The sequence below is a fragment of the Palaemon carinicauda genome, chromosome 16, assembly GCF_036898095.1.
Source record: "Palaemon carinicauda isolate YSFRI2023 chromosome 16, ASM3689809v2, whole genome shotgun sequence".
In the NCBI taxonomy this organism is placed as follows: domain Eukaryota; kingdom Metazoa; phylum Arthropoda; class Malacostraca; order Decapoda; family Palaemonidae; genus Palaemon; species Palaemon carinicauda.
In genome coordinates this window covers 65,362,666-65,372,665 of record NC_090740.1, presented here as the reverse complement: position 1 = coordinate 65,372,665, position 10,000 = coordinate 65,362,666, and the positions used below count along the sequence as shown (strand labels likewise).

Here is a 10,000-nt window from a genome sequence, read left to right as displayed (position 1 = left end):
GCACTTTAAGAATACGGTTCTGAAGATATCTTAACTTAATTACGTTCAGTTCTTGTTATGAAAAATAAACATTTATAACATGAAGTCAGAAATACATTGTAAAACTATTCTGTGTTAACATACAGTCATTAACATTAACAAGCTGAATGGTGTGAAGACAAATTTAATGCAATTTTAACTGAGGTGTTTAAATATTTGCATTGTTATCATTGCATAGAGTTGAACATATTTCATATAATACTGTTATGATAACCCTTTAGAACTTTCTTTTAAAAAAGTGTAATTTTCTATCTCACTAACAAATAGTAAAGTTATCAAATTATTAGAAATTTTATATAAATTCTAACTTCATTATTTTCAACAGGAAATAACACACTTTATCTAAAGGAAAATTATTTAAGCTTATTAGATTCCTACGGCTATTACTTTTATTTCAGAGAGAGAGAGAGAGAGAGAGAGAGAGAGAGAGAGAGAGAGAGAGAGAGAGAGAGAGAGAGAGAGAGAAAATAGTTTCATATCCCTGATTACATATTACAATTATTTCATCATAAATTTTATTATAACAACAACTATTAAATAATCAAGTACAGGACTGTCTTATGTATTATAGCCTCTTTTAATAATTCTAATTGATAATATCTGTATAGTATGGGTATTATATGACAAAAGCATGGAATAGGTAGGTGTTGGTGATGAAGTTATTGTGTATATTTACTATCTTCATTATTATTATTATTATTATTATTATTATTATTATTATTATTATTATTATTATTATTATTATTATTATTATTATTATTCAGGACAGTATGACGTTTTTACTACATTGATATACAGCCTACTGTACTGGTAATATTCATAATCGGCAGTTTAGTGGTTTAGTGTAATACAGTGCATTGAAATGTTTATACTTATATGAGAGAGAGAGAGAGAGAGAGAGAGAGAGAGAGAGAGAGAGAGAGAGAGAGAGAGAGAGAGAGAGAGAGAGAGAGAAACTACACTAAACATTTAGTTTGAGGCAAAGTTATAAGATTGAAGAAATATCTGACTACAAAATACAATTTCTTGCCGTACTATAACTTCTTTTTGGAGGGTAAATTGAACTTTACAAAGTATAGGATTAATTTGAGAATAATAAGACCAAAGAGTCCATGAAATGCTTTAAAGCCTACCAAAATAATGAACTGTTTTCTTTATAATTAATAAACGGCTTGATTTCTGGCAAGTGGGATTAAACACTATACCATGGCAATCGCTTTGCCCAAATGGGAATTCTTTGTGGAAAAACTGGAAAAGCAAATATCCCGATAAAAACCAAATGTATACTGAATGCGACAATTATTGTGGTACTAACTCTGCATAACTCCAAACGAGAATGGTGACGTAACATCTAATCATGATGACTATTCAATGGCTTCTTTATTCAAATACCTAAATATGTATGAGAGAGAGAGAGAGAGAGAGAGAGAGAGGAGAGAGAGAGAGAGAGAGAGAGAGAGAGAGAGAGAGAGAGAGAGAGAGAGAGAGAGAGATATTAAATGGTAAACGAGAGTATTCTGTGTTACGAGCAAATGCAATAACCTTAATATTATAATTACAAACAGAACACTCCACGAAAAATTCCCTACCCTGCCTGTATGAAACTATTTATCAAGCATTCATACTCACATAAGCATGTACACTTACCTGTAAATATGCCTATTACAATGCAACGAAATGACTGATTACGATACTAAAACAAGGAGATTACTATTTTGGGTAAGCAGCTTCCTCTAATTTACCCCGTCTACAACACCTTAAGAAAATCCCTCATTGCTACTAAAAATGCTTGTTAGAAACCTGTGAGGAAGAGCAAATGCAACAACCAAATAGAAAATTAACCCACTCTGAATAAGGGTTTAGATCTACTTGTGATATTTAATACTAAATATTTTATCCTTCGGATATTACGTCTATATCATTATTTCCTGTGTAATGACAGAAAGCCTAATTAGTGAAGTGAAAAGTCTCGACAGAAGGAACCAAAATATCGTGTGAGTGATAAATACGCAATAGATAAAAACTGTAAAATGCTAAAAAAGTATTTTGCTATTCGTTACCAGAATCATTGATTAAAGTAAATTCAGTTTGGGAAGGAGGAAAGGAAAATGATTTAAGCTTATCAGATTCTTACAACTTTTACTTTTATTCCAAAGATAGTGAGAGAGAGAGAGAGAGAGAGAGAGAGAGAGAGAGAGAGAGAGAGAGAGAGAGAGAGGGGGGGGGGGGGGAATTCGAGAACTATGTCAGAGAGTCTTCAAGCCTACAAGAATAACTACTATGAGGATATATTTTTGCCGTCGAAGCAAAGTGGCACTCTTGGAATCCTGCCAGTGCTATAGATTAGGCTTAGCCTGATAGAAGAAAAGAACCTTACAAAAGTAAAATACAATAAAAAAAACTCATATGAACTACTTTTTCTATTCCACGTATCAAGATGATCTGTTGGTATATTTGATTAATGACAAAGGAATTAGTATTTGTGGAAAATGAAAAATAAATTTTCATTCAATGCTCAGAAACCTTTCTTTTAATAAAACCTTAATGAAGCTTATGAAAATATGTTAATTAATAGGAAAAATAGATAAAGGAATCTTGGTTTGCCCAAAGCAAAAGGAATTAATAGCCAATACGCACAATCTTAGCAAGTCACATGTGCAATTTTTAAGCTGGAGGAAATGTTGAGGCAGTGAATGGAAACTTTATTATTTAGCATTTCAGTAGAAAATTTTATACATTACAGTAGAAGGAATGACAGCAGCATTACTAATGATGATTATGGATGAACAAAGAGACAATGATGCTTATTTTATCACATATTTTTCTACAAATAAATGTTTCCTTCTTTAAACGGGACAATCTCTGACTTATCCTTAACATGTACCTTCATAGATGTCCCATCAGCAGTGCTTCGACCCCCTTGATTTTATATTTCATCTTTATTTTTTTCCTGACCGGCACTGTCGTGTTTCTTGTATAAAACCTGTTTATCTTAATCTATTTCCTGTGTAGCGACATCAGCAGCTGAATTTAAGAAATGGTAATCGAGTCATCTATTAAATGAAATGCCACATATGCTTTTATGTTACTGCAGAATGTTTTACTAAGAATCTCATTTCTCATAAACACATCGAGAGATGTTACTGTTAAGAGGAGATATTCTGTGCTCTCTAGCTTTGTATATAGTCAGGAAGCCAAAGTCAGAAAATGTGCAACACCCTGCTGATTGCATGTTAGAATAGTCCAACAAGTCTAAATAGATTGTTCAGATACAGATAAATATAAATCCACTTGTTGGACATTATAGATATGGATAGTATGGCCGCCATGACAGTTTTCAAAATGGCCGCCAATTTCTAAACTTTTTGCATATTTTAGCTTCTAATTGCAATAAACTCACAATGTTGGAGTCAATCCCCATATTTTTCATCGTGTATAAATTGATTCTGGCATTAAGATAGACCTTGGTGTATACATTCTCCAAAAAAAGTTATTTTTCAAAAACATTTGACAAAATTTGTAGGGGTTCCTAATTCACATTGCTAAGAATTAGAACCCTTAATATATAAAATGCAATGCATGGATTTTTAAACCTAGCTTATACTTGTAGTGAACTCGTATTGATTAAATTGCTTTAATTTTGTATTGCTAGACTGGGTTAAGTCTGTTTGGGGTGCAGATATCTATGGTTATCTACGGATACATCCCTGATTATACAAGATATCTTAGGATAGTCGTTCCGGGGTTAGAACCCCATGGTACCTGACGGTAATTCTCTTGTAATATCACTCGCAGAAATATTATACAGTAGGAACCTGCCGGAAGGAACTTCCATCAGGACGGCATGGCTATCTCCCTCAAAAATAGAATTTTCCTACGTCAAAATCCGTTTTTTAGTGTGTTGCTAACTTTGTTATGTTTACTAATAATAGTAATCAGATTCGACTGTGGTTGACCTGTTACAAACTTTGCTCATCGTCATGTATCGGTTGTGCTTGGTTATCGTTTGATATTATGTATAACCTTGGAATTTGGGGGTAGTTTGATTGTATGTTTGTATGCTTAGCTGTATGTTAAATTCTGTAATTTCTTATTTTGATATCTTATTTAAACGTTTTATTATTCATCAAATCTAATTATGGCTTTTGAGTTGTGGGGTTTTATGTTATAGTTTTGTTATTTATTTTTATTTGTTATTTTTGTATATATTCATTGGTTGGTCACGTGACACTTGTACCTGATGACCGCTTTTGAAACGAGAATATACGGAGTCTTATTTGTGAAGTCGTAGTGTTAATTTGTATTTGTGGAATTGGGAGAGTTTCAGATGCCTTTGCCAACAAAGATGACATAGAAATCAATTCCTCCCTTGAAGATCTTTTGTCAGAAACTGAAGAGGTGCAGGCCCTGTTTAGTGAGTTTGAGGATTCTTGTTCAGAGAATGACACTTTTGTTGTTGGAGAACCCACATGAAGTTGACCTCCATCCTCCAGAGGTTCACTCGCTCTCTTCGTGAGGGAGACTGGGGCCTGTTCCCTAAATCATTTTCTGAAATGCTGCCTTGGTTTGGAACATTTGATCATTACTATTACTCACGCTGGGGAGCTGTCTCCCTAGCTGATATTCACATGCTACCCATAACTGCTCCAGAGGTGCACAGAGGCTTTATTGCAGGAGACTTTGTAACAAAAGAAACAAAGCTCAAGTTCAACGAAATACCTGAAAACCAGGCTATTGAACATGTTAACAATACCAGCAAGGTAGCTGGAGGGCTGGTGGGAATTACAAAACAGACACCGGCCGTGACAGATGGGGCCTAACTTTCAATGAGAGAGCTCAGCTAACCAGAGATACTAAGACAATGTTCAATGTAGCGGGCAATGAAAAAGACGACGATGAGCATGAATTTGCACATTAAGATTCTGGTTCCAAGAGAATGAAGCAAGACCAAGATAATGTGTAAAAGCTCATTGACCTGTTCGAGATTCGCAATCCATTTGATCGCAATTCCTGAGAACTGGTCTCAATTACAACAGGTGATATTGCAAGTGAAGTGGTTACGAATGACCTTCTGCATGCTGAAGTTACAGGGAAGCAGATTGTGTCAGAGTTTGTGGAGAACAGGTTCACTAAGAAGACAACAGGTTTTCACGATAGAATCAAATCAAAGAATCTTAAAACGTTTGAGAGCATGTACACTGCAGAAATCAATGTCGGAAAGGAAAAAACTGATGCACTAAAGGCTGACAGAAAACTACTCACGCGTGTGGTGACAGCAATGCAAGCAGGCAGAGATATTGACATGAACAAAATGTTGGAGCAAGAGTTTTGTGCAGTGCCACTTTCTCTGGCAGTGCCTGATGGCAGACTGCGTCTACCTCAGAACACTCCACAAAGCAGACCTTGCCAAGATTCTCCAGCAAGGCTTGCCACATAATGTTATGCCTGAACCATTACAAACATGCACTGTCATTGATGGAATGGCCATGATCCAGATACTAGGAAATAGGATGAACGCTAAAACTCTGCTGTTGCTGATTATGTCAGTCACGTGTTTTCCAACAGATGTTCTAGGGTTGACCTTGCCTTTGACCAGTACAGGAAGAAAACAATTAAGTCAATCAGACAAGATGTGATAACAAGACAATCCATGGGGCAGTGGGATAGATTCATCTCAGTAGATGAAAACAAAGTGAGCTTGGCTAATTTCTTATGCCTAGAGTTAGCAAACAAGCTCCGTAATCAAGGAGTGGAGCTGGTATTGAACGGCGGATTCACGGACCCTGTAAAAGTGTGGACATCGTCTCCTGAGCATGAAGAGGCGGACATTAGGATTCTTCTCCATGCGAAGGATGCAAGTGAACAGGGATACCCACAAACTATTGTTGTGAGCCGAGACACTGATGTTTTTGTTCTCCCTCTTGCCTTTCAGCCACAGCTCAGCCCCTTTCTCTGGATGAACGCCGGAACGCCTAAAAAGCAACACTTTGTTCCTGTTCATTCCATCAACATCACAGATTTGCAGAGAGCATCACTTCTCACATTTCATGCTGTAGCAGGTTTGGATAATACAAGCCAGTTTGCTGGAATTTGGAAGCCCTCTGCATGGGTTATCTTCCAACAAAACTCACAGCTTCTGCAGAATCTCGGCAAGGAAGACTTTCCACATGAGAATGTGATTGCTGATAAAGAGTCCTTTGTCTGCAAGCTGTATGTTCCCAATAGTCAAGAAAACTCCATCCAGAAAGTTAGGTGTGATCTATTTCTTGGCTTGACCAAATCAATTGAGAATCTGCCTCCAACCCATGATGCTTTGATTCTTCACATCAGGCGCGCACATTATCAGTCCCTAGTGTGGAGAAGAACCTTTGAAGCTGAACCGCATCTTCCTGCACCTGAGGAAAGTGGATGGGAACTGGTGGTAAAAGAATGTAGTGAGATGCTTCAGCCACAACTGATGACTGGGGAGCCAATCACTGCATTATGTTTGGAGCTTACAACATGCAAATGTCGAGCAGTTTGTGCAACTCGACGTTGCAAATGTACACATAATGGACTCGGATGCACACAAGCATGTGAATGTAAAAGCCTTTGCAGAAATCCATTTAGTGTTCAAGTTCAATAGGCATTTGTGAAATGTTTGTTTGTATCTTCAACGTTTCCTTCAATACACGTAGTGATTGTTTTGCTAAGTCAATTTTTTTCAGATCATTTACCCTCACTTCATTTTTACCCCATTTTCTTCATTTTCCTCATAAAACTGGCAATAATACGAACTTTTGTGGTCCAAAACAAAAATAAAGTACATAAACATGTTTCTCCAGTTGAAATATGGTGTAATTGTCACAAACATAAATTTCTGTCCATTACAACCTACAGTATGAGTAAAACAAATTCTGACGGCGGCCATCTTGGAAACTGTCATGGCGGCTGTACCATCCACATTTACAATGTCCAACAAGCTGAACTAGACTTCTCCATGCCGTCACACTTAAAAAACACTTGTTGCACTATTCTAACATGAAATCAGCTGCTAAATACAGAGTTCGGCTACCTGACTAATATGAAAATCTATATCCTTTTTAGATTCTTGCGTCTTATATAACATGGTAAAGATTTGCACTACTTCAATGTGAATGGTGAACACAAAGAGATGAGAGTAAGGACAATTTAACGCAAAAAAAAAAAAAAAAAAAAAGTCAGATAATTGAGATGAAGCGATATCTTAAAGTGGAGTTCCCATCGTTTTACCGCATTATTTATTTGTAATTAGTAGACCTTGCAGACTTAAAAAGAATGCTGTCCTGTTAACTATAAAGCAAGGTATCTTCCTTGGTCAAATTAACTGTCCGTTGTTCAATTCAAATAGTTTTTTATCTTTGAAAAAATTGAAACTTATAGGGGATTGCATAATAATGCAAATGCCCAATATACTTACATTGTAGAGTTGGCAAATGTTTTTAGTTTTTGCATTTAGTTAAGCAAGACTAAGATTTTGATTACTTATCTAACCAATCTAATTCAGGTGAAAGAAGCAGTTGTAAATTCCATGTAGAATGTGTACTCGAAATCCTTAATTAATGTACTGCCAATTCATTCGAATCTTCAGTCTCATTTCATTTATTTTACGTACACCATTGGAAACTTTACTTTGATTATTACGTTTTGTGTATAACTAGTGTACGTGACCCGTCAAAAATGACGCCTAAATATATAGATAGATATGCACGCACACGCATACACACCTATTTAACCTTTCCCACCTCCTCCCCCTTTCCTAACTACATCCCCTCTGACCAGGGTATGACTACTCTTTATCCATCGTGCCATAGGAACGAAGAGAGACCGACTAGTTATACGTCTGTCATTGACACTGAGTGTGACCGGAAAGATATATATATATATATATATATATATATATATATATATATATATATATATATATATATATATATATATATATATATATATATATATATACTTACACAGACACACATATATATGTACATATATACATACATACTTACACACACACACACACACACACACACACATATATATATATATATATATATATATATATATATATATATATATATATATATTTATATATATATATATATATATATATATATATATATATATATATATATATATATATATATATATGTGTGTGTGTGTGTGTGTGTGTATTCATATGTTTATATATTTATACATATATGTATAAATATATATATATATATATATATATATATATATATATATATATATATATATATATATATATATATATATATATATATATCCAGACGCTTACTCTCAGTGGTTCCCAACCTTTTTCCTGCCATTTCCCCCCTCCACCCGGTGCAACCCTCCAGATTTCCCCCTTCATGTGTATGAGGGAAAGAGTAGTTGAAACACACTGTGACGACTTATTAATTAATTTTTCCATTATACAAATATACTGATAAACAAATAGTTACAGAGTAAAATGGATAGAAAGCGGTTAGTAACAATTAACCGCATAGCCATAGAGCTATGAGGTTAGTTGTTACTAACCGCTCTCTATCCATTTTACTCTGTAACTATTTGTTTATCAGTATATGGAGAGCGGCTAGTAGCAAAATAAAAGGACTTTTGTTTATTCTTCTACTTCAAAATTGAATTAGTGAGGAGGTTGAGGCTGCTTCTTGTGCACCAGTGTATCAATATCAGGGCTAGCTTTGTCACCTGATATTTTTTTTTAGTTAGTAGGTAGTGTAATTATTCCCCCCCCCCCCCGGTAGCTTCAAATTTCCCCCCAGGGGGAAATTTCCCCCAGGTTGGGAACCACTGCTCTATTGACTATTGTAAAGGGGAGATTTAGTTATTAAATGAGATTTGCAGCACTCGTAGGATTTCTCGTTTATGCAGTGTCATAATTCAGGTTATATGATGGAATTTCGTATCCAAACTTTAGCATTGCCTTTATGTCCTAATATACATTTGTCCCACATCACTTAAATACTCTGCAAAAGTGCTATAATTGTAGTGACTTGCGTTGTGAAAAATATTCTGCGGTGACTTGTATTGCTGAATTGTGCTTGCTGAAAGTAGTTGTGCTTCGAATACTGCTCTGTCACTGACTAACCGGCGCAGAATAATGTTTTTGCTCTTAATTTTCAAGTGGTGAACATTTAACAATGACCTTTCCAGGCTGAATTAAACTTCAGCAGAATTTTCCAGAGCTTAATATTCAGCACGATTTGTTATCGCTAAAATTCTCCACATACTGAATTGTTGTACATAACGTTCATCATTCGGTTTTGGATTGTCAACGCATCGCTGTCCTTTCCCTGAATGTTCAGCCCTGTCCGTGGGTACTAAGACATTTTAACAAAATTGTCGCATTACTCTTAGTAATAGGGCACGATAAGGTTTTTCTATATAAGATATTTATATATATGATCCAAGCTACTAATGTGTGCCAAATTGCCATAATCTTAGTATATCAAGAATTATGTAATCATTGTATGTCTCACATACTAAAACCTGTAAGTCGTGAAAATACTTTTTTTTTTTTTTTATACGTAGTAATATGAAGTTATGAATAACCAAATTTATCTTCATGTTTTCATGCTTTAAAATTCTTGTCTGTTACTTCTTTTTACTGAATAAATCCTCTATGATCATATTAAACCTTCTGAAAAAATATAACCGATAAACTTTAAATCGACATACACAAGATTTTGATGCTATTTCTTAATTCTGATATACAAAAGGGCATTGAAAAAACATTGAAAAGATTTGTACAATTCATCAAACGAAATTCTGAAAAATCACATGGTGTAGTTGAAGACAATTTCAGTTTCCCGTTGAAAATTAATATCTTATATCATGATGTGTTTTTTTTACTATATGAATGATATATAATGAAAGCATGATACGAAGACAAACTAACTTTCATGAATCATCAATTTAT

At 34.9% G+C, this 10,000-nt stretch overlaps 1 protein-coding gene across 2 annotated transcripts in view; it reads left to right on the top strand.

The window, feature by feature from the left end:
- Nucleotides 1–10,000, top strand: part of LOC137655054 (uncharacterized) — a 102,095-nt gene that overhangs the window by 14,996 nt on the left and 77,099 nt on the right. The window lies entirely within an intron of this gene.